Below are 24,418 nucleotides of genomic sequence, written 5' to 3'. Positions count from 1 at the left end.
CCGACCCGAATATTTGTTGGCCGCTGCCAGCGGAGGCCGCTTTCTGATGGAGGCGAAAAGCAAAAACGCCCGTGTGTACGAGATTTCGGCGCACGTTAAAGATTCCCAGGTGTTCAAAATTAATCCGTAGCCCTCCATGCACTACGGCGCACCTCATCGCCTGCGTTGCGTCGGCGCGTTAAACCCCACAATCAGAATCAGAATTTGTTGGCCGCTAAGTTCAGTGGCCCCACCGCAGGCTCGGTGGGCAACACAAACACCACCGGGCACAGCAGCTCGCGGTCAGTCACCGTCACCACCAGCACGCTGTAGGTCGTCACTCGGCTGGAGGGTACCTCGACCCTCCCACATTCACGATTGCGGGCCAAATCATGACACTGGCGACGAAGCCACCGAGAGCGGCGAGAAACCACGCCCACACGCCGGCCTCCATTACGCCATGCCGCTGTACGGGAATAAACGTTGGTACGGGAGGCTCGAGCCGTTCGAGGGTGAAGGGTCCGCCTGGCCGGTCTACGAGGAACAAGTCGGCGTGTTTTTCCGGGCGAACGACGCCCGCGAGGCAAAACAGCGCGACATTTTCCTGGCCAGCTGCGGGACCCGCGTCTTCGCTCTCCTGCTCGACCTCCTCAAGCCGACCACGCCGCATGACAAGTCGCTGGGTGAGCTGCTCGCGACGCTACGCTCGCATTTCAGCCCGGCCCCGTCCGCGTTAATGGAGCGCTTCTGCTTTAACAACCGGAGCCGCCGAGAAGGAGACTCTCGGGCAGTTCGTCCCAGCGCTGCGGGGGTTAGCGAGCTGCTGCGCCTTCGGGGAGCAGCTCGACTCGCTGCTCCGGGACCGTTTCGTCTGCGGAATCAACGACCCCGCCATGCAGACGCGACTCCTGGAGCTTTCCGACCCCTTGCTGGACGACGCCGTGAAGGCAGCGCTGGCGATGGATGCTGCGGCTAAGAACGCGGGCGAGATAGCGCGTGCGGCCGGCTCACCGTCGACGGAGGCTGCAGCAAACAAGGTGGCGACACGGCATGGAAGGTGCAGTTGTTGCGGTGGTGACCCCCCCCCTCACAGTGCCAGTTCGCGCAAGGGGAGTGCTTTGCGTGCGTAAGAACTGGGCACAATTGCTCGGGCGCGCCGAGGGGGGACGACGGCGGACGGACGGAAGCAGCAGCCGGGGGCAAGCACGTGTTCACCGCAAGCACACGGCACATTTACCAGGCAGGCATGGCCCCGGCACCCCGCAAAGTTGAGGCTGTACTCAAGGCGCCCAAGCCCCACAACAAGAAGGAGCTGCAGAGCTACCTCGGCCTCATCAACTTCTACAGGAGCTTCCTGCAGAACCTGTCGTCGCATCTATGGCCACTCCATCTTCTGCTTCGAGATGGACAGCAGTGGGCCTGGAAGAAGGAACAGGACTTGGCCTTCCAGCGCAGCAAGGAGCTCATCACCAAGGCTCTGGGGATGGTGCACTTCGATCCGGCCAAGCCTGTCATCCTGACCGTAGCTGCGTCGCAGTACGGCGTGGGAGCCGTCCTGGCCCACCGGGAGAAGAATGGCCAGGAACGCCGGCTGTGTCGTTTGCGCTGCAGAACAGGCTTCATGCTGCAGAACAGCGGTACAGCCAGCTGGACAAGGAAGGCCTGGCCCTTATGTTCGGGGTCGAGCGCTTCCATCAGTACCTGGGGGCCGGAAGTTCGAGGCGGTCACGAACCACAAGCCGCTGCTGGGACTGCTGGGGCCGGACAAGGCGGTTCCAGTGCAGGCATCACCGCGAGTGGTGCGCTGGGCCTTGACACTCGCGGCCTACAGCTACCGGCTGGTCTACCGTCCTGGAAAGTACCCGGCACCTGCTGACGCCCTGAGCCGACTGCCCCTGCCGGAGGTGCCTGCTGCTGTTCCTGAAACTACCGAAGTGTTTATGCTGGAGCACGCTTACCCGGAGGTGCTATCCAGATCGGCAGTGTCGCAGGCGACCAGCCGGGACCCAGTCCTGTCACAGGTAGTCAAGGCGGCGTCAAGAGAGGAGGAGTTGGCTCAGCGGACGTGCAGCCACAAGGCCACCGAGCTGAGCCTGCAGCAGGGCTGGCTGCTGTGGGGTTCGAGGGTGGTGATTCCACAAAGCCTTCGGTCCAGGGTCCTGTAGTTGCTTCACGCGGGTCATCCAGGCGTAGAGAAGACCAAGATGGTGGCCCGGTCCCACGTTTGGTGGCTTGGCCTGGACCAGCATTGCTCGCATGGTGCAGAGCTGCCAAATATGCCAGGAGAACCAGCGAGCGTCGCGTGATGTGGAGATCACCCCCTGGCCGTTCCCGGAGAGATTCTGATACCGCCTGCAGGTGGATTTCGGGGGCCCCTTCAAGGGCCACTACTTCCTGGGGGTGGTGGACGCCTTCTCCAAGTGGGTGGAGGTACTGCCAGTCACCACTCCCTCGGCAGGAGCAACCATTGCGGTGCTGCGGGAAGTCTTCGCAGCCCAGGGGTTGCCGGAAGTCATCGTGTCCGACAATGGACCCGCTATCGCCAGCGAGGAGTACCTGGCCTGGCTGACGAAGAACGGAATCCGTCGGATGGTGGTTCCGCCACACTACCCTGCGTCAAATGATGCTGCCGAGCGGGTGGTGCAAACTGTGAAAGACAAACTCAAGAAGAGCAAGGCTGGGGATTTCCGGACGCAGGTTGCCCGAGTCCTGCTTCAGTACCGGACCACACCCCACGACGTCAGAGGTCGTGCCCCCTGCGAGCTCCTGTTGGGCCGGATGGGGAAGACACCATCGGACGTGTTGCATCCAGACCTCCGGTCCACAGCGCTCCTGAAGCAGCTGAAGCAGAAGCTGGTGGCTGACCGAGGTTGCTGTTTTGGGCCTTTGCTGGAGACTGGGGCTCCGGTCTTCGCCAGGAACTTCCGGCCTGGTCCACGCTGGACTGCCGGGCATGTGGTCCCTCCTGCCAGTGCGTCGTCACTGCTTGTCCACATGTCGGACGGGACCATGTAGCACCGGCACGCGGACCATGTGAGGCCTCGCCTGGCAACCTCAGCCACCCCTTCAGGAAGCCAACCCGCAGGGGAGCAAACAGCTCCACCGGCCACTGCCACCACAGCACCAGGGGCTGGTGCTACTTGTGCCACTGCGGCACCACTCGGAAGTCCGGTGCCACTTGCAAGGCCGACGGCCGGTGTGAGAATGACATTGGCGGCAACCGATGCTGCCACACCTGCATCGACACCTGTGCTCAGGCGGAGTGAAAGACTGCGGAGACCGCCGAACCGTTACTCGCCGGGGTGACGGGCGTTGTTTTGTGTTTGTGTGGGACAAACAAACTTGGGGATGAAGGGTTTGACGAGTGTGTGGCGCCCCCGACCCCAATCTTTGTTGGCCGCTAAGTTCAGTGGCCCCACCAGGCTCGGTGGGCAACATTGTGTGTGGCTGGCGAATAAACACCGCCGAGCACAGCAGCGACAGCAGCTCGCGGTCAGTCACCGTCACCACCAGCACGCTGTAGGTCGTCACTCGGCTGGAGGGTACCTCGACCCTCCCACGTTCATGATTGCGGTCCAAATGGTGACACCCGCCCTGAGCCAGTCTATGCGATTTTAAGTTTTTTGTTATGATGAAAACGCACACGCAAACAAAATCTTGCACGGACAAGCATCAAAAAGGGCCCATCTCCCCGCGAGGGGGACTCGAGTAAATGCGTCGCATAGGGGATGGGTGTATTGCGTTAACGTTTAGTGTTTGGGGAGTTGGTGGTAGTGAATGCGTTGTATCAGCAGCTTCTTGACGTAGTTTGAATGAGTCAAAGATATCAGGCGCGTTCGTAGCCTTTCATTCTGTGTCGGTTTTGTGGTGCAGTGGGTATAGCACCATGTACCTTGCGTTCCGCCCGCAGGGTCGTGGGATCGAAACCAGGCGCCGGTTAAGTATTATTTTTTTATATAGTGTAGGGGGAGGGGTGCGGACCTGTTGTTGAGAGCGAGGATGGTAGCCTGATGCGGGAGAGGAGGAGTGGGGGAGAGGGCGCACCTGGAACGGCTGCTGCGGACGCCGAGGCACGCCGACAACGCCGGGTGACATCGTGAGTTAAAGAAATGCTCTGCATTTAAAATCGAGAGCAAAGAAACAGCAGCGATAGTGAGCCCGAGTGAAGCAGACAACAAATGGCTCTTTTCACCAACTTCCGAAGGGAGCGAACGCGTTTACATCGGCTCCGTCTTCTTCGAATGATTTCGCGGCGGTTTCTACCTTGTGTCACCGAACTGTTATCACCAATGGATCGCTGATTACGAGAGGAATCAACGGATACCTGTTTTCGAGGTGGGCCACGTTTTCTTGCGATTTTCTTGAACATTTGTGCTCCGACCACGCCACCAACGAGCTAAGCCTAGGTGTGTTCGTCGATCGCCAGGCCTCGTCGGCGCAGCAGCTGCATTCCGCCGACGGGCAGGCGCCACGCATGCAGACTCTCCAACGACGAGGCACGGGCCGACGATTTAGATCCACGAATGAATGTGCAAGAGATGGGGGAAGATATTTCCCCCGAAGAAAAAACAGCGGAATCCGGATGGAAGATCGCCGGAGAACGCCGGTCGAGACCCCGCCACCGCGGGACAGACTCAGCACCCGTAGTCGACGCAAGATCGAACAAGCCCGGCCACGACCGGCAAGCCACGAAACACAAGAATGTGAAGGGCCAAGTCATCAAGGCGGGACGCATGCCCATGTTACCGAAAGAGGAAACCAAGATCGTGGTGCGGCCACAGGGCGGCCTAGCTCGTCCTCACCAGAGCCAGCGCCCCGACGGTCACCGCAGCCATACTCGCGGCCGCCGGAATAACAAGCCAAGACAGTATGGAAGACTCGATTTGCCCGAATCCCCCGCAAAACATCGCTGTCATCAGTACATCGAAGCGAGCGAACGCGGACCGGTACACTAAGATAAAGCAAATACACATCCAAGGGAAGCTGCACAAAGTCAACACTTGCGAGACGGCACCTCACAACACGACAAGGGAGTGATCCGCAGCATCCCCGTCGAGGAGGGACCCCGAGAGCTGGACGAGAATATCGTCAATTCAAGAAATCCACTAGCTGTGGCGGCCAAGCGCATCGGCAACACGACCACGGTGATCGTAACGTTCGACGGACTCAAGGTGCGTTAGGTACGGCGCAACGCTTGTACCCTGCTCGCTGTATCGCAAGCAAATCGACGTTAGCTACCAGTGCGGTCGCGTCGGACACCGAAAAGACGTCTGTCCTAACCCCACCAACCGCATCTGCCGGGGCTGCGGCCTCACCAACCCGGACCTGGACCACCCGTGTATACACCCAAGTGTAGCATGTGTGGCGGAGCTCACCTGAGCGCCGACAAGGCCTGCCGAGCGAGATACAAGACCCCGTACGTGGTGCGCAAGAGGCAGTGGGAACGCCAGAAGGCCAACACCCAGATGTCGCCGCAAGACTTCCCGCCCCTCCAAGTCCCGGTCACCCTCACGCGACCGGTTCCATTCCAAAAGCGGGAGGAGGAGGCACAGCAGCACTGCCTCGCGGTAGGGTCCCAAGACACCGTCTCCCGCAGACAAGGTGAGCTGGGCGGCCACCGTCTGTGGCGGCGCGCGGGATCCAGAAGGGCACCTAAAGTACCAGAACGGCGTGGTAGAGGCGCTGAGGAAAGAGAATGCGGTTGTGCGCGAGCTCCGACGCGAGCGCACCACGGCGGAACAACCCAAGCACAATGAACAGCCCCCGGTGCCGGCCAACGTCCCGATCGTGGACGCAGCAGCCTCGAAGAAGCGGGCCATAGAGCCACAACAGGAGGGAGGCCCGGAAGGCCAGGTACCAGCGGATATTAGGGACATCAAGAGCATGCTATGCAACATGCAGAGCTCCTTCGAAACCGCACATGCAACGGTCACCGAGCTGGCAAGCAGGACAGCCTACTAGAGAGAAACGTGCAGATGATCATGAGCCACCCTGTCTTCGCGCAAAACGCCCAAGCACCTCTGAACAACTAGGGATCGAGCGGCCTCCAAGGGCATCCGGACTTCTCACCTGAATCAACATGGCCAGCGGTAATTCAGTGATAATCATATGGCAGTGGAACTGCCGCGGATTCGCCAACAAGAAGGCAGTCCTGCACCAACACATCAGGCACGCAGCACGCAAACCGGACGTGATCTTACTCCAAGAAACACTCATGGCCGCTCCCACCCTACCGGGCTACAGGGAACAAGTCTGCACGATAGAGGGCAGGGGACTATGCACGCTCGTCAGGAAGGGCCTTGCATTCGTCGACCACAAACTCGGCGGCGTTCAAGTAGATCACTCGTTCGTGGAACTCATACCGACCAAACACACGAAGCAGGGCACATTCGTACTAAAGTTGTACAGGAGCCCATCCAAACGCCGCCAGAGGTTCCGGGCGCTGCTCCAGAAGGCAGTCAAGACCGCCGGGTAACAGACGCTGATCGTGGGGGGCAACTTTAATGCGCCAGAGGCAGCATGGGGTTATGGTTACAGCACGGCCAATGGGAGGAACCTCGCACAAGATGCGCAGGAGCTACACCTCGCGCTCATCACAGACCCGGCGAAACTCGGATTGGGATGATTTTAGAAAGCAGCGCGATCGACAACCTCGCGAAGCAGAAGAAATCACGGATATCGAAGCGTGGTCCCGCGCCTTGGTAGAGGACGCCAAAGCGTCGACCAAGACGATCGAAACCGATGTCGACACCGACAAGATGGACAGCCGCCTGGCGCACCTCATAGAGGCGAAGAATTCGATCCTGCCTGGCCAGATGGAAAACACAGACTCAACCGGAGGCTCAGAAAAAAAAGGCTGCGGAGCTAAACCGCAGCATCGAGGAGAACTAAACTGTAATAACACCGTTAGGCGGGCTAGTTGGTGCTCAGAATGCATGCTGAATTTTTGCGCAGCGTACGACAAGGACAGATACAACAAGGGACACGAAGACCTGCGCTGGTCTTCGTGTCCCTTGTTGTATCTGTCCTTGTCAGCTGCGCAAAAATTCAGCATGAATTCGAGGAGCACTGCCGCACGCTCAACCACCAGCAATGGGATAAGCTGTGCAATGCGGTGGACGGCCAACTGAACAACGGCAAAGCGTGGAGCCTCCTAAAGTGTCTGCTGGATGAAACAAACACCAAGTCTCACCAGAGGGACCGCCTCGCACGCCTGCTACAGAAGGAGCTCTGGGAACAGGGTAAAGATGCGGTGGCCACCCGCCAGCGCGCGAAATACCTGCCGCAGATTCCAACCGTGCATCACGGCCCGTACACGGGCGAGCCCAACGAAGAATTAGACAGAGACTTCAGTGTGGAAGAGATCAGAACAGCGCTGCACGAACTCAACAGCAGGTCGGCACCGGTCCCCGACCGGGTGTCGAACCGCGCCCTGAAGAATCACGACGACCGCTCGGTGGAACAACTGACCGACTACATCAACGCCTGCTGGCGGCGATGCAGCGTACCGCACCAGTGGAAGACCGCGAAGACGATCTTAATCCCGAAACCCGGCAAACCGCTGAGCCTCGACAACCTCCACCCCATATCGCTGACGTCGTGCGTCGGCAAATTCATGCAGCACGCGCTGCTCAATCGATGGCAAGTGTACCTGGAGCAGAAAGGGATCTACCCAGCATTCCTCATTGGCTTCCGCCAACACCTCGGCACACAAGACGCCATGATTCAATTGAAGCACCAAGTGCTTGACAACAAAACCAAGGGAACCAGGCCAACCCTCGGACTCGACCTAGAAAGCGCCTTCAACAAGGCCGCGCACTCGGTGATCCTGCGACAAATTTCGCAACGGAACCTCGGCCGGCGCACTTACAACTACGTGAAAGACTTCCTGACGGACAGACGCGCCGGTCTAGTGGCAGGAGATCTCCAACTGGAAGAGCAAACGTTGGGTAGCGCCGGAACCCCGCAAAGCTCGGTCATCTCGCCCACACTCTTCAACCTGGTCATGATCGGGGAGGCAGAGAAGCTGCAAGACATCGAAGACGTCTGGTACACTATAGACGCCGACGACATTACTCTCTGGGTGTGCAGAGGCAGCGACGGTCACATCGAGTCGACACTGCAGTCTGCAATTGACGCAATAGAAACCCATCTACAAGGCACAGGCCTGCGGTGCTCTCCCAAGAAATCAGAACTCCTGCTCTACCGCCCGACACAACGCGGCAAACTTAAAGCCCAAAGAAAATATGAGGATATCAGTCTACGCACGAGCGACGGCACGGTCATTCCTACAGTCCCGAAAATCAGAGTCCTCGGCATGATAATCGAAGCCACGGGCCACAACGGAAAAGCCATCACCAGACTAATGCATAAGACCTCCAACGCCACGAGACTCAAGAGAATCACCAACAGAAGGAGCGGAATGAGGGAGGAAAATCTCACGCGGATCATCCACTCGTTCGTCGTCTGCCACATCGCTTATGTCACGGCCTTTCATAACTGGTACAGGCAAGAAGAAGACAAGATCAACGTCCTCATACGCAGGGTCTACAAGATCGCCTTGGGCCTGCCGGAATCCACCTGCACGGACTGCCTACTCTAGCTGGGCATCCACAACACACTGAAGGAAATCGCAGAGGAACAGCATACCTCGCAACTGGAGAGGTTGTCCGGCACGAACGCTGGCCGCCACATCCTCGAGAACCTTGGCATCGGATACCACACACAGCAGGGACACAAAGCCACCGTCCCAGACACCATCCGGCAGACACTTAGAGTCGATCCGATCCCTAGAAACGTTCATCCGGAGTACAACCAAGGCAGAAGAGAGGCCCGAGCCAAGGCTCTCCTGAACGCCCACGGCAACGATCTCGGTACGCGATTTGTGGACGCCGCCGAGTACGAGAGAGGTTCCCGATTTGCCGTGACGGTCGTCGATTGTGACGGGGTGACAAAGATAACAGCAAGCGTGGCATGCGAACACGCAGAAGCGGAGGAAATAGCAGTGGCCCTCGCCCTCACGGACTCGGCGTGCAAAACGGTCCTGTGCGACTCCAAACAAGCGATCAGGAACTTCGCCAAAGGACGGATATCACATAGAGCGGCCCGAATCCTAAGCCGACGCCAAGTCCACCGAGTGCTAGAACCACAAACCCGACTCCTGTGGTTCTCCGCACACATGGGGGAAGTCTCCGAGAACCATCGTAATGGCAACGAGACAGCACACGTCAGGGCGCGCGCCCTAACAAACCGCGCCGGCGACGACCGTCCGTGGTACAGCACCAAATATCGAATGACCAGCTACAACGAAATCTCCAAGGCCTTTCGCTTGGCCCGACAGACTTTCCCTCCGCCCAGCGATAAGCTGGACAGATCACAGGCGGTCGCACTCAGGCAACTGCAGACGCGCACGTACCCCAGCCCGGCACACTATCACCGAATGTATCCGGAAATCTACACGACCAACACATGTAAAGTCTGCCGCAAAGAGGTAACGACATGCTCTGGTATTGTACCAAAGATCCGCACGGTGCTAACTCCGGAACCCTCCCGCCGCGGCTGTCCGCTGCCTTGTGCAGCCTGTTACGAATCGGCCAGCGCCGCCGTACTTTCCCGCATCACTCCTCGGCTGTGCGGCGAAGCCACTTCGTGCGCCCTTCTGCCATCAGGCGCCACCATATCGGTGACAAGTTTCGACAAGCCGAGTCAGACGCTTCGCTTTCGGCGCATTTCAAAACTTCGGCGGCTGCCGGCGAGGCTCGTCTCAACGCTCTTCAAGGACACGGAGGCCCCGCGAACTGAGCGGAGTCCTCCTCTCTCTCCTCTCTCGGACTCAACGTGCGCCGAGGCTACGAACTCTGGAAAAAGCGTTGTGTGTGTCGGTGACGTTCGTGGCGTGTTCCAGCAGTTCCAGCTTGTTGGCGTTTTGACCGTTACCGCTTTTGCGTATAAATAGACCCCCGCAAGCGCTGTAATTCATTCCTGTTTGAGCAGCGAATCCATGCTGCCACTCTGCTCGAGTCCTGTATTGTAACCTCGCCCGTCGGGGCATTGTTCTTTGGCTTCGGCTCACCTCTCGCTATGAAGTAAACAGTTACGTTAGCCTACGGCTTCTGGACTTCTTCACGGCTGCAACAGCGACTGGCCGCTCGCATCATACACGCTACCACTCGTATGTAGGAGGCCACGGAGCTCGGATCGGGTGCTCCCACTCGGTCGCAACAAGCTCCAGCCTCGACGACCAACTCTGGGCCGTCCAGCAGGCCTGTGAGGCGGTGAAGCTGCAGGACTTCGACGCCCCCAAACGGGCGAAGAGGACCAGTGGTGACGCCCCCAAGCGGGTGACTTAGGCCCGGTCAGCGAAAGCGCTTCAGGCATTCAAAGAAGTTTTTACCAACCAAAAGACGACAAATGCGAGAATCCCGGAGCCGACGTCACGGAGACGAGCTTCGCAGCGCCGCCTGTGGTCGCGCTCACCGCCAATACGCCTCGAGTGTTGCCTGTAGGGGCGCCACTGAAATCCCCCTAGCGGCCCGTTTTGAAAGCAGCCGCGCGATATTCCGGCCCGCTCCCCACTGTCGCCGCTGCTTTTGCGGCACGTTCACGACCGAGTTTTATCGTTTGTTGGCATTGGTAATACATATTTATGCGGGGCAGAGAGTGAGAAACGTTAATTTGACCTGTTGAAGCGGGAGTGGTTCCCTAGTTCTCCTAATCCGGCAATACATGATGTGAGCAGAAAGCCTTCTCTCCGGATGCCAGGAGTTGCTGGACGTCCAGATGGGCGCTGGTGTCACCCTGTTCGCAAATGTGGTGTGTTAACGAAAGTATAAATGTTTCTGACGCGATCTTAGAGTGGTACATATGGTCTGTATTAGCGCCAGGTGTGTGTCACAGGCCGGCGTCGCAAAACCGGCATATGCATGGAGCTGATGGCAGTTCCACTGCCCTGAAATTTGCTAACAGTGTCTCCGTAAGCAGCGTTTCCTCAGATAGTCATGCAATAGCTTTGCTTTGTAACGCGTGAATTAATTTTGTATGATCTGTAACACTTCACCATTTACCTCCCTTACTCAAGGCCCTGGAAAGGGGCCTGTAAGGAATTTTAAATAAATAAATGATCTATATACTACGATGACAATCGGTTTTGTACTCTTACATAATCTATAGGAGGACTTATTCAGGGCAGCACGCCAGTCACGCTTGCCGATTACCTCAGATACTGATCCCTACCCTTGACAAGCCAGTGTGGCATAAATTTCACGAACATTCCACCGAAGTACGATGGATAATGCAAAGTTACACTCGGGGATCTGCACACGACAAAAAAAAAAAGTTAATGCTGGATCGTCTTCTCATGAGGTGAATTTATCTGTTACATATATCCTCCGTGTGCAGCGCGGAAATGTGCCTCGACTAAACGCTTCTTCGAAACATTTCAATATGACAGAGGGAGTCTACAGAATATAGCACAAACTGAAATCAGAGGGCCTTATCAGATACGCTCTTCCAACGACACCTTTTAACGCTTGTGAACTGCCTACCCTGTAACTTCAAAAAATGCATCCGCCGAGTGACCAGCTGTTCATTGAAGACGAAAAACAGAAGGGAAGTGAACGTGCGGCTTGTGTCTGTGATTACTAAAACGTTAATTCCTTGATTTCGCTCCGCATTCCTACACAACAATAGCTTAGCGTCCCCTCCCTCCCCCCATGTCTCGCGAAATTTTAGAGCAGTGAATTTCGCATCTAGTTGGTCTGGTGAGTCCTATAGGACTCGCTAGACTCCGTCAGACTCAGACTTAAGCCAGGTATAGACCATTCCAACCAGGGCGCCGCCATCTTGCGTGCGCAGCTCGTCTGCTACAATGGTGATGAAGAGGAAGTCACAACACCTTCGCTGCCACGTCACAATACATTCAGTCCATTTAAAGCTTGTGAAGCGAGTCATAGAGAAGAACATTATAAGGCTTTCCAGGTATTGCCAGCATAAAATGCATGCTAGTTTGCTTGAGCAGGCGGAAAGACTGAAAGCGGCAGGTTTTCCGCCTAAAATGGTGGCCTCTGTGGCGGAGAGCCTTGTGAAGGATCTCAAAACAGACCACGTGCCCTTCTTGTGGTGGCTGTGCCTTACGCGCACCAAGTGTCCCACCGCCTGAAAAAGGTTGGTGGGAAGTGTGGTGTGCAGGTGCTGTTCTCGGCACCTGAGAGGATCTCAAAGGTCTTAAAGGTGGTGCGTAGGGTGAATAACCCTTGCACCAAGCCCAGCTGTGTCGTAAAGCACTCAAGTAGGTTTGTGGATTATGCGGCGGGGCTGGTCTACGGGATCCGCCTGTCGTGAAAAAAATGTCTCCCACTTCCCCTCGCGGGAACCCCTGTGTAGATGCGACGCATAGGGGGTTCCGTTGTTGTTTCCGTTAGGTTGATTCTCCCATCGCGTGAAACGTGCCGTGAACCCCCTGCCGCGGCTATGACGCAACGTGACGCGGCTATGACGCAACACAATCCAACACAATCCACTTTAATCCAATTCAAATCCAATCCAAGCCAAGCCAATCCAATCGAATCCAATCCAATGACCCTTGCGAGAGAGTGTTCGCTATCGGAGAAGAGAGGGGGTGAGCGGCGGAGAGCGCAGCTCGCGCGGCGAGGAGAATGGGGGAGGGGTGCGGACGGACAACAACAACGCCGTATGGAGGGACAAGGCGAGTGAATGAGATGCAGTCGCATCTAAAAGTTGCTACGTTGGCCAAACAGGCAGGTGCCTTAATGTCAGGCTTAGAGAGCACCATGCGGCTGTGAATGCGCATATGGGGCCTGGCCACCCATGGCTGATCATTGCCGTAGGTGCATGGGTTGCACTCCAAATTTCTGCCTGACACGCATCGTCTACAGGTGTTCCTCCCAAACAGGAGAATTGCTTGGGTTCGGGCGAGTTGGTTCATATCGACTTGAAAATTCAGCTTGAACGAAGAAACACAGGACGTAGGAAGGAAACACGGACACAATGTTGACTATCAACTGAGTTTAATAACAAAAAAGGGAATATATGAGGCGTTTTTTTTCGAAATGAGCCAGATCCAGAAACTCAAACTGAGTCGGATAAAGCAGCAGTGACAAGAAAAACTCGGCAACTTTCCGCTAAAAAAAGGGGCGGCTAGAAAATAGTTGAGATAACGGCCTGAAAGCGTGTACGCAGATCGTAGTTAGTATCGAAAATGAGCCAGATCCTGCCGTTTGACGGATCGAAATGAGCCAAATGCCTTTGCCCAATGAGAGTTTGCTTTTGGCTTCAGTGTCCACACTGTTCCGTGGACGTTTTCGAAAGTTTCTTTTTTTTGCCTTTCAGAGCTGGCTTATTATGAATTCAGACGGCAATAAGGAGATCGGTGCAAGGTCTGTCCCCAGATGTCAACGACGAACTGAACGGACGAAAGGAACGAAATGAAACAGATATGCCAAACAGTGATTTCATTTCGTCTCCCCCGTTCCTACGAAATACCTCAGGTTACATTTATTTTTTTACTCCCATATTTACCATATCAGTAGTTAACTAAATAGCCGCCGGTTACAAGCCCTGGCTGCCCCCCCCCGCCCCCGCTCCCCCCGCTGTGAAAGCACGAACCACTTCATCAAGGTGAAGAATAAAATATGAAGAACCCTCTTGTGAAGCGTTTTGGATATTCATGGCAAAGCAATGAAGATCCTGGACGTCCACCGAAAATCCTGAAGCAGCCCGCCCCTGGTCTCCTTCTAGGTACGACAACACGCCTCTCGAGTTGGCAATCATGTAGGGATCTCTCACCTCAATTCGTGCAAGTTGCTTGGCCAGAAAATTCGAAACTTGGGCCTGCCAGGTGCCAGACTCCGATATTAACCATGGCGCGGAACGGAATTCCGGGCTTGTGGTCTTTGGCCGCAAAGAAGACTTGAAGGCATCCGTTTTTCGTTCCTTTTACCTTGCCGAAGAGGCCGTCGGGGTTTTCCTTTGCCAGCAACGATGCCTGTCTGTCCTCCTTGAGCTTGACGGGGTGAATGGGTACGAAGTTTTTTCCAATAGCCTCTTCGGCCCTTTCGCCGTAGGACACTGCATCCAGTGCAAGAAATCCTTCCTGCTTGTTTGAAATGCATATATAGTTTGAGGTTCTTCTCTTTTAGCTCCAGCACGCTAGCACCGAAGCCCCGCTTCCTTGTCGTCTCGTCTCTGTGTCGGGTAAGGTAGTCCACCCTTAGCTTACGAGGCACGCCTTTTGGCCTTGCTGGACCGTATCAGCTTCTGTCACGCAGCATAAAAAAAAAGAATGGTCAGCCGACGTGAAACTCCTCTACGGGACGTTGAGACCGTCACATGGCCACGGGAAAAGGGTGACAGGCATTGTTCGTTCTGAATTAGGCGGCAAGTGAGACTCCTGACTGATTTTCTCCGGGTGAACTCAACTAGCCACCCCGCCTTTCAAAGGCACTTGGCCGCCATGGGCCAGCACTCCACGGAAGTTATCTGGACAAATTGGTATATTCTATTGATGAAACAGAAGTGGGCCCATGAAGACACGTCTGTAGTAAACAGGGTTCCAGTTCGAGTAGTCGGGGACGTGCAAGTGTCCGACAAGACAACCCGACTTTTGGAAAGAGGACAAAAGTTTGCTGTGGAACCGACGCTCGACAATGCTGACAAGGTCGCCCTGGTCCGACTCGTCGCTGATAACCCAGGAAGACCAGAAGGCGCGCGCCAGAGACGAGACGACAAGGAAGCGGGGCTTCGGTGCTAGCGTGCGGAAGCTAAAAGAGAAGAACCTCAAACTATGCGTTTCGGACAAGCAGGGAGGATTTCTTGCACTGGATGCAGAGTCCTACGGCGAAAGGGCCGAAGAGGCTATTGGAAAGAACTTCGTACCCATTCACCCCGTCAAGCTCAAGAAAGCCAGACAGGCATCGTTGCTGGCAAAGGAAAACCTCGACGGCCTCTTCGGCAAGGTAAAAGGAACGAAAAACGGATGCCTTCAAGTCTTCTTTGCGGCCAAAGACCACAAGCCCGGAATTCCGTTCCGCGCCATGGTTAATATCGGAGTCTGGCACCTGGCAGGCCCAAGTTTCGAATTTCCTGGCCAAGCAACTTGCACGAATTGAGGTGAGAGATCCCTACATGATTGCCAACTCGAGAGGCGTGTTGTCGTACCTAGAAGGAGACCAGGGGCGGGCTGCTTCAGGATTTTCGGTGGACGTCCAGGATCTATATTACTCTATACCCCACGCCAAACTGATGCCTGCGCTGTGTGTTGTCTCCCTTCGCTTGTCCCGTCCTTACTGCGCATTTTTATTACATGTCAATACACCCACTAGCTAGCCCCTCAGGTCGCTTTGCTGCACTCCGAGCAACTATTGAGGAACAAGGCCTCATTTCTTTCAAAATGTAGTTGGAATGTCCTATAACGCCTTTGTAGAGCTTCTCAACACGTACTTGCGATCTACCGTCATTTCACACGGAGGCCGTAACTATGTGCAACGAGCCGGGATACGCATAGGATCTTGCGTCGCCCCCTACCTGTCCAACCTATAACTGGCGGAAGTGGACTGGCGCATTCAGGGGAGCCTGGAAGGAAAGCCGATTGTGGCCATTTTTCGCTACGTGGATGGTTCTGCGCGCGAATGACCTGGATAGTGACCAACGCCTGAAAGGTAAAATTATAAGGTGTTTTGTAGACAGCGCCCAGGGCCTATCCTTCACACACGAGCTACCGGAGAATGGCCACCTGAGAGGTTTTGGACCTCAGCCTGCGGTTCGACAAGGGGCATATCTGCTGGCGGTACGAGACACGGAGCAGTAAGGGCTTCCAACCCCACGACTCAGTAGACTCCAAGAACGTCAAAAGAGCGATTGGAACTATGGTTTTGCGCTGCGCCATTGAGATGTCCTGCGCGCATTAGATGAAAACGAGCTTCAACCGGCAGATAACTAGGCTGCGTAACGCCGGCTACGCGAAAAGCAGTGAGCGAAAGCCTCCTACAGCGAGTGAAAGGAAGGAACAAGAGAGGATAAGACGGGCAACGCACTAGAGGGAATACGGTGGTAGTTCCTTATGTACATGGCTTCGCACACGCCCTCCAGAGAATTGCAGGCAAGTTGTGTCTGTTGTGTGCAGTGCCCCCAACGAGGCTTATCAAATGTGCCCACGCATAAACAACGAAGCAAGAAAGGGAGCCATGATTTGAAGCGCAACAAAAACACACGGACGAACAGTGTAGACGAGACAGGCGCTAACTTCCAACTACTTTTATTCGGCTACGCATGTGCTTATATCCCTAGGAAAAAAGACCACGAGAAAGAAGGAGCGTGCACATACACAGATGATAACAAAACCAGATATGTCTACAGCACTTTTTCCAGAAAAACCATTTCGCTACTATACAGAGCAATAGAGGTATCACTTTACAGTCATTCACCCTCTCCCTGATATAAAACGCTTCGGCTAATTCCCTCGCAGCCCTGTTCTTGCTTTTGTTCAGTATTCTTATATCTTCAAACCGCGGCTCACAACCGCAGGCACGAAAATCGGTGGGCAAATGTGCTCCATTATCTTTTCCAAGGGACAATTCATGTTCCCTGGTTCTCTCATTGACGCACCGGCCAGTTTGGCCAACGTAAGACCTTCCGCAAGATACAACACCGACTTCACAGTCGACATAGCGATTTCCGTGTTTTTTCCCACATTTCTTCTTCCTGCGTTCACCCGATATGGGCGAGCACAGGCGCGCAAGTTTACACGGGGCAGAGAACGCAAGGTTGATCCCGTATCTTTCGGCGACCTTCTTCATGTTGTGGGACACTCTGCGTATGTACGGCATGACCTCCGTTTTCTGCGGACGGGAGGTATCTTCGGCCTTCTTCACTCCTTTCACTTTTTTGAGCAACGTTTTTGCCACAGCGACAACGACAGTGCCAGGGAAACCGGCCGAGTGAAGCCTGCCAACCTGATTGAGAAAACTGTCCTGCAGCTTGTGTGAGTGAGTGAATAAACATTTATTTCGGAAAATTGGGTGAGGGTAAAAAGGGTGTTAAAAGAAGACGGGCAAGGGCGGCCATCCTAGTCCGGTAGGCCACGTGCCACGGCCGCTGACCTAGCCCGTTCGACCAGTGCAGCCTGGTCCTTGAGCTGGCCGCTGCGTAGCACGCACTCCCAGTGCTCGTAGGTTGGGTGGGTGGGGGGTGAAGGGATAGTAGGGCACTGCCACACCAAGTGGAGTGTTGTCAATGGTGAGTTGCAGTGTGTGCAGTTTAGGGAGTAGGTGGTTGGGGATATGTGGTGTAGATGTTGGTGGTTATAGAAAGTGTTGGTCTGTAGGCGCCGCCAGATCCGAGCGTCCGAGGGGTGAGGTGGAGGGTAGTAGCGGCGGGACTGACGGTAGTGGGAGAGTATATCGGCGTAGGTGGGGGTAAAGGCTGGAGGGTAGGAGGGTCTGGGGGTGGTGGGTGGTGAGCACACGATTTTTGTAATGCAGATTCCAGAGTCAGTGAAGCGATTGTCCTTTTCACTGTTTTTGAATGTGCCGATTCATAGGGCAGCAGTTCTTTCTGAGCGCGTGGATTGTACCACCAACAAACATGGTCTTCAGAAAACCTCATGGTAATGTCTAAAAACTGTAATTCATTGTCAACAGGTACTTCGTGGGTAAAAGCTAGGCCTTTCCCGTGTCGATTAAAAAGCTCTAAAATCTTCCCTACCGTGCCAAGGTGCGTTTCCGGGGTTAGTTTCTTTAAAATCACTAAAATATCATCAACATATCTAAAAACGGTAAGAACAAGATTAGAGTCAAGAGCATCATTAATGGTTTGGTCTAGACTGCTAGAAAGATGTTACACAGAACCGGCGCTGACCCGATACAAATGCCATGACGTTGTAGGTAATGATTTCCGTTAAAAGAAATAAAAGTGGAATTCAGATAAAACTCGAGCAGTACCATGAAATTGGCAACCGACATTCCAGTGGAATTCTGGAACTGCACCACTCCAGTCTCATCAATGCAGGACTGTGCAGAGGCGAGCAAATGTTCGTGCGGAATGGAGTAGTACAGATCTGTCACGTCAACAAAAAAGCCAAACCCAACTGAACGGTTATCTTTCAACACTTGCAAGACATCAACACTGTTTCTAGTAGCAAAAGGGTCATCAATGTGCTGAGAGTTCAGGTGTTTTTGGAGACACCGGCTCATTTCTTACTGCCATGGCCCTCTTTCATGACAATTATCCTAAATGGTGTCCTCGATTTATTGTGGTCATGATCCCTATTGGCACAATGCAGACGCTCCAAGTGCCACAGGTAGTTAGTTGATAATGAATGATAATAGGTACTGATGTAGCGTCTGGGATAAGCAGTGTTTAGCAGCCGCAGTTTTACTCTTCAAGCCCCTAATGGCGCAGTGTGTCACTTGACTGTGCAAGATACAGAATAGGGATACGAATATCGACACAGTGCCCAAATAAGCAGTGAGAATGGAATATATTGATTGATTCCACATCTGGCGGCCAGTGGCGGAAGCCTCGAAACCAAACAAACCGCAGAAGGGTCCTGGAAGCTGTGTTTGTCGCGCTCGCAGCGCAGGAAGGCCGCCCGCAAGATGAGCAACGACAGGCCCAAGCTCCCAGCCCGTCCCACAGCCCTCGGCACGGTCCTCTTTCACACGAAGGTCTCCTCTACGGCGTTCGGGGAGCAGAAGAGCGACGCCATCGCCAAGCAGCTCACGCACTTGCCTGGGGTCATCGAAGTTCGCGTAAACGCTCTCCGCAACGTCGTAGCAGGGGACGCGGCCACATCGGACGCTCTGGAGGCTCTCCTGTCCACCCCCAACATCTGCGGCATGGAGGTGAGCCCCCGAGAGCCAGCGTCGAACAGTACGGGCGTCATAGTTGTCGACGACGAGACGATCACGACTGAGGACATCGTCGCCTGCCTCGAGACGCGTGTGGCTGTGCAGTCGGCTGTTCGCAGGGGGACTGCGGTGTATCTGCGCTTCGCGGCGCCGATACCCCCTGCGGATGTCGCGCTGTACAAGCGGCGACGACCGGCGAGGCCATGCAAACCAAGGCCGCTGCCGTGCGGCAAATGTGGGCGGCTCGATCCAACACCACCTAAATTACTTGGTGTTGCTCGATCACGCCACCGCGAGCTGCAATCGCGAGAGGAGGTGCCGGCGATGTGGGGGCCTCCATGTGAGGGCAGCCTGCAGGGCCGAGAAGTCCTCCAGCACAAACTGCGAGGGTCCTCACGCGGTGCTTGACCATTCGTGCCCGCATTGGCAGGAAGAGCGCCGCGTGTGTGCAGCGCTAGCGCGGGCGCAGGCGCCTGCCTGTCGCGTCGCAGATCGGGCAGCACTGCGAGCGGCGGCACACCCCGGGCCGGCCCCTACCACAACGGCTACGACGCAGCAACACCCGGACAGCAGCGACGGCAACAGCCGACGTGGACTCCCAGCCGACGTGGTGGCCCAGCAGAAGAGCAACGTCCAGGCAGCTCCAAATAGCATCTGCGCGGCCGAAACGAGGGCGGTGGAGTCGACGGCCGCAGCAGGAGGGCCTGACGCTCGTGCTTTGCACCGTGGGGGAGCTGCTGCCTGCTGACTCACACCTACGTCCCCTGTGCGCCCAGGCTGCGCAGGGACAGCAACACCCCGAGCACTGCCATGGCTAGGAGCCGCCGCATGCAGCCTCAAGTGCCCACTGTGCTGCAGTGGAACGTGAACGCGCTTCGCCCTCGTCACGCAGAACTGAGCGCATATCTGCTGCAGCACGGGCCTGACGTGGTAGCACTACAGGAGAGCTACATGCGTGCGGGAGAAGGCTCGGGGCTCAGGCTACCTGGATATACGGGCTACCGCAGTCCCACGGCTTGCGACAACGCACAGTGCTCGTTGATGGCGTGCAGCGAGCCCGCCCATCCCCCAATACCCTCGCGCGCGTCCGTGTTCGTGCGCGACTGCGTGCAGCACGCGGTGCTGGACACCAGTGGGGTGACAACAAGAACGCGTGGCAGTGACATTACGGCTAGGCACGGGTGGTGACATGATTGTGTGCAGTGTCTATGTGCGTCCGTGCCAGAGCTGGGACTCGGGCCTCCTGGATCATCTCGTGTCTCTATGCGCAGACCGTCATCTCCTCTGTGGTGATTTCAACGCCCACCACACTAGTACTTGGGGAGATGGCTGGATCGACACGCGTGCAGAGCAGATGTGGGACACCATGCTGCGCCTCAACCTCACTGCGCTGAACACCGGTGAGTGCACCTTAGGCGTGGCAGTCGCACTGCACCCTACCATCGATTTCAGCCTGGTGTCAGCCGCGGTTGAGGTCACCTGGAGGCGGGAGCCCAGCACGTGGGGCTCCGACCACTACCCGCTGCACATTGCACCTCCGGGGAAGTCGGCCAGACGACCCGCACTGCAACACGTCACCCACTGGGACCAGTTCCGGCCCTGCCTTGCTGAGGAGGAGCTGGGGGAGGAAGCAGAGATGTTCCGGGGCTTGGTTCGCTGCGCCAGGCGAGCCACGCGGAGCTGCACCGTCGCCGACGGGACCACCACCACACCGGACCTGAAGCTGCTACAGCTGCGGGCGGTACGGAACCGGGCGTAGCTGAGGGCACAGCGCTCGGGGGACAGGGCAGACTGGACGGAGTACCGTCGCGTAGATGCTGCCTCAGGGCAGACTGGACGGAGTACCGTCGCGTAGACATGCCCACCGCCTCAACCGGCAACGGTGGGCCGGGTTGTGCGTCAGCTCGGAGGAAGACCTGCGCTGCCGTCGCCTCTGGGGTATCTTCTGCTCCATCTTGAAGCCCCGGATAAATTGCAACCCCCTGGCCGCCCTGGCCAGCTCCCCAAAGCTGGCAAGCAGGCCAGCTTTGGGGAGCTGGCCGAACTCTTTGCGGAGCACTTCCTGCCACAGCACCAGGTGGAACCAAGGCCCGCGGCTGCGCTGGAGGAGCCCGAGGGACAGCACCCGCTCAAAGACGCCCCCATTACGGAGGGACAACACCGCGGTGCCCTCCGCAGCTGAAAGCGCAAGTCGGCGCCTGGGGAAGACGGCCTCACCTACCAGATGATATGCAACCTGGACGAGGTGGGGTTCGGCAAGCTCCTGGTGACCTACAACCGCATCTGGAGACGGGGAAGCTGCCGCCCGAGTGGCTGCTCGCCATCCTGAGGCCATCCTCAAACCGGGGAGGGCCCTCGGGGCGGTCACGGCATATCGTCCCGTGGCTCTCCCCTCCTGCGGGTGCAAGCTGCTGGAGCGGGTGGCGCTGCGCAGGATGGATGGCATCGTGGTGGAGGAGGAGGCGATCCCGGAGCAGCTCACGGGGTTTCGGAAGCCCCGAGCAGCGACCGACTCCATCACTGACGTGGTGGCGGCCCTGGAGCACGCCCGTTCCACCAGGCAGGTGGTTGCCCTGGTGCTGCTCGACGTGAAGGGTGCTTTCGACAACCTGCAGCGCCCCGCCATCTCCTTTGCCATGGAGGAGGCTGGCATTGCGGGGAAGCTGCGGGGCTTCCTCGAGGCGTTCCTGACGGGCCGAACGGCGAGGTGCAGGTGGGGAACGTCTTGTCTGCACCTCGGCCGGTGGATGTCGGCACCCCACAGGGTTCTATCATCAGCCCCCTCCTCTTCAACCCGGTGATGGCAACCCTGCCAGGCTGCCTGCCCGGAGGGAGGGCAGGCAGCCTGACAGCATTGCCCTGTGGGTGCTGGGACCGAAAGGAGACGGCTGGGCGGTCGTGCAGCAGCTGCAGGCAGCCATGGACGCGGTGCGGTACAAGCTCGAAAGTGTCGGCCTGCAGCTGTCGGCTGCATGAGACAGAGGCCATGCTGGTGCACCCGAGCGCAGCCGCCCGCGGATGGACGAGGAGACTCCACATAGATGGCGAGGAGTTCGAGTGGAAGACCAGGGTGCGCTACCTGGGGCTCACCCTGGACCACAGGGAGGACTTCCGCCAGGCCGCCGAGGAGCTCCGTGCCAGGGCACAGCTGGCCACCTCGGCCGGGCGGAATATGGTCGCCCGAGACAAAGGCTGCTCCCAGCAGACAGCCCTGCGGCTGTACAGCGCCTCGGCCGTGGGGCTACTGATGTACGCGCTGCCGCTGGTCACCCTGCGGAGACCCAACTGGCGCAGCTGGAGGGCGACCATCGAAAGGGCGTCCGCGCCTGCCTGGGCCTGCCCCGAAACTTGCAGTGCGACAGGACGCTGGCTGAGGCAGGGGTGTGGACGTTCGAGATGACAGCCGAGCAGCGGGCCTTGGGCCACATCGACTGGCTGCGCCGAGCCGCGGGTGGAGGCCCCCTGCTGCAGTGGCTACGCAACCACCGGCACTCGCGCATGGGGCGCATGCTGGCCCTGTACGGGCAGGGGGTGGGCACCATAGACATGGGGCCCTCCAGCCACCCTCCGGACCTGGCGGCCGAGCTGCACCTGGAGATTCCAGGCCTGCGCAGCAAGCGGCACACGCCCCACTCCGGGCTGCTCCAGCTGGCCCGGGCCGTCGTCTGGAAAGACCTGGAGGACCACACCCTGGCCTACTCAGATGGCTGTGTGCGGCAGCGGCAGGGCTCGGCTGCAGCGGCCGCCGTGCTGGGGAAGGCCACCCGGCAGGCCTGGCTGCACTACGCCGCATCCTCGGCCATGGCAGAGCTTGTGGGGGTAGAGCTGGGCCTGGACCTGCTGCTGGAGTTGGAGCCCGCACCCGAGCGCTGCGCCCTGCTGTGCGACTCCCGGGTGCATCTGCTGCGCATCCGGGAGGGCAACCCGCACTTCCTTCTGGTTCGGGGCGTGCGCGAGAAGGCGGAGCTGCTGGCATACAGGGGCATCCGGCTGCGGCTGCAGTGGGTGCCTGGCCACATCGGGCTCCAGGGCAACGAGCGGGCGGACGAGCTAGCTAGCCGTCGAGGTACACGAGCTGACCCCCTCGGCCACGCATGCCCAGGCAGCGGCGGACGACGCCCGCCAGCTTATACAGCGGCACGTGCGGGCACAGCACCCGGACGTGCACGGCTGGCCGCTGGAGAGGCCCCACCACCTGTGCTAGCCACACGGCTGCCCCGACAGCAGCGTTCGGCAATCCTGCGCCTACGCGTGGGGGCTGTGTGGACGGCTGAACGGAAGCACCGCCTGGGGCTGGCCGCCAGCCCTGCCTGCCAGTACTGCCGCGCACCTGTCCAGTCCCTGCCGCACCTGTTCTTCGAGTGCCCCGAGTATGCGGCAGGGAGGCCGGAACTGCTGGCCGCCCTGGGAGGAAGGGCTCGGCCGCTCGATGAGCTGCTATGACCGCCGGACAACACCAGGGAGCGGGACAGCGTCCACGAGGCGCTGGGCGGCTAGCTGGATGCCTCAGGGCTCCGCCTGGCACTACACGTCCTGGCCCAGTAACTGTGTGGACTTCTTTTTTTTTCCCTGGACAAGACTTTGCGTGTGTGTGCGTGTGGTAAGTTGTCAATATGCCCCTCTCTCCCCCGTCTTCTGTAAATATATCACATATATCCTCTGTCTCTCCTCTCTATGAATCTGTCATCCTCGCCCCAACTCCCACACCAGCAGGAGTTCGGTGTCCACCACTAGGTCTTCCGGTGTTTACCCCTAGGTGTCCGCCCCTAGGTGGTGGACATTTCTTTCCTTTCCTTTCTCAATAAATTCATTCATTCATTCATTCATTCATTCATTCATTCATTCATTCATTCATTCATTCATTGATTTCAGGGTTTAACGCGCCGAGAGAGAGAGAGAAACAACTATTTTTTTTTTCAGAAAGCCAGAAGGGGGAGGAGTGGGATTTCCATGCCCTTCTTTTCAGTCGTCGGCCGGGAGTCCTTGACCCCTGGCGGCTTCTTCAGCTTCTTGGATCAGTAGTTGCTGTAGTTCTTCGGAGCTGAGCAGCGCCGTCTCCCATTGCTCCTCATTAAAGATGTTTATTCTTTGTGTGTGTTTTTGATTTTCTCTGCATGCCCATATTATGTGTTTGAGGTCTGCCCTTTGGCCGCATGCTTTGCAATGGTCGCTGACTGTCCCGGGGTAGTAGTAGCTATACAGAAGTGGGTTAGGGAAAGTTCCTGTCTGTATTTGTCGCCAAGCGATGGCCTCGGATCTATTCAGATTGCCGTGTACCTCTGGGTACTTTTTCCTGCTGCATCTATAGTGGTACAAGATTTCTCTATATGTTGTGAGTGGATCTCTGTCATCCGCTGTTTCATCTGGCAGTGTGTCCGCAAGGGGTTGGGGGGCTCGGTAGACTAGATCTCGAACAGCTCATGTGCGACTTCATTGCCAGGCATTCCGGATTGCGCTGGAGTCCATATTAGTGCGGTTTTGGCTTCGGGGTCTCGTTTTATGTCTATAATAATACTGTATGCTGTTGTCGAGATGTAGCCTCGTGAGAAGTTTAGGATTGCTGTCTTCGAATCGCT

At 57.0% G+C, this 24,418-nt stretch overlaps 1 protein-coding gene across 1 annotated transcript in view; it reads right to left on the bottom strand.

Annotated features, from left to right (window-relative positions):
- LOC144137779 (neprilysin-2-like) overlaps nt 1-24,418 on the bottom strand; it is a 71,682-nt gene that overhangs the window by 21,430 nt on the left and 25,834 nt on the right. The gene's annotated exons all lie outside the window — the stretch shown is intronic.

Source organism: Haemaphysalis longicornis, unplaced genomic scaffold (genome assembly GCF_048455015.1).
Source record: "Haemaphysalis longicornis isolate Haplotype H1 unplaced genomic scaffold, Haemaphysalis longicornis Haplotype H1 scaffold_5, whole genome shotgun sequence".
Taxonomy (NCBI): Eukaryota; Metazoa; Arthropoda; class Arachnida; order Ixodida; family Ixodidae; genus Haemaphysalis; species Haemaphysalis longicornis.
Note: the sequence above shows the minus strand (reverse complement) of the source record. Positions and strands in the feature narration are given on the sequence as shown.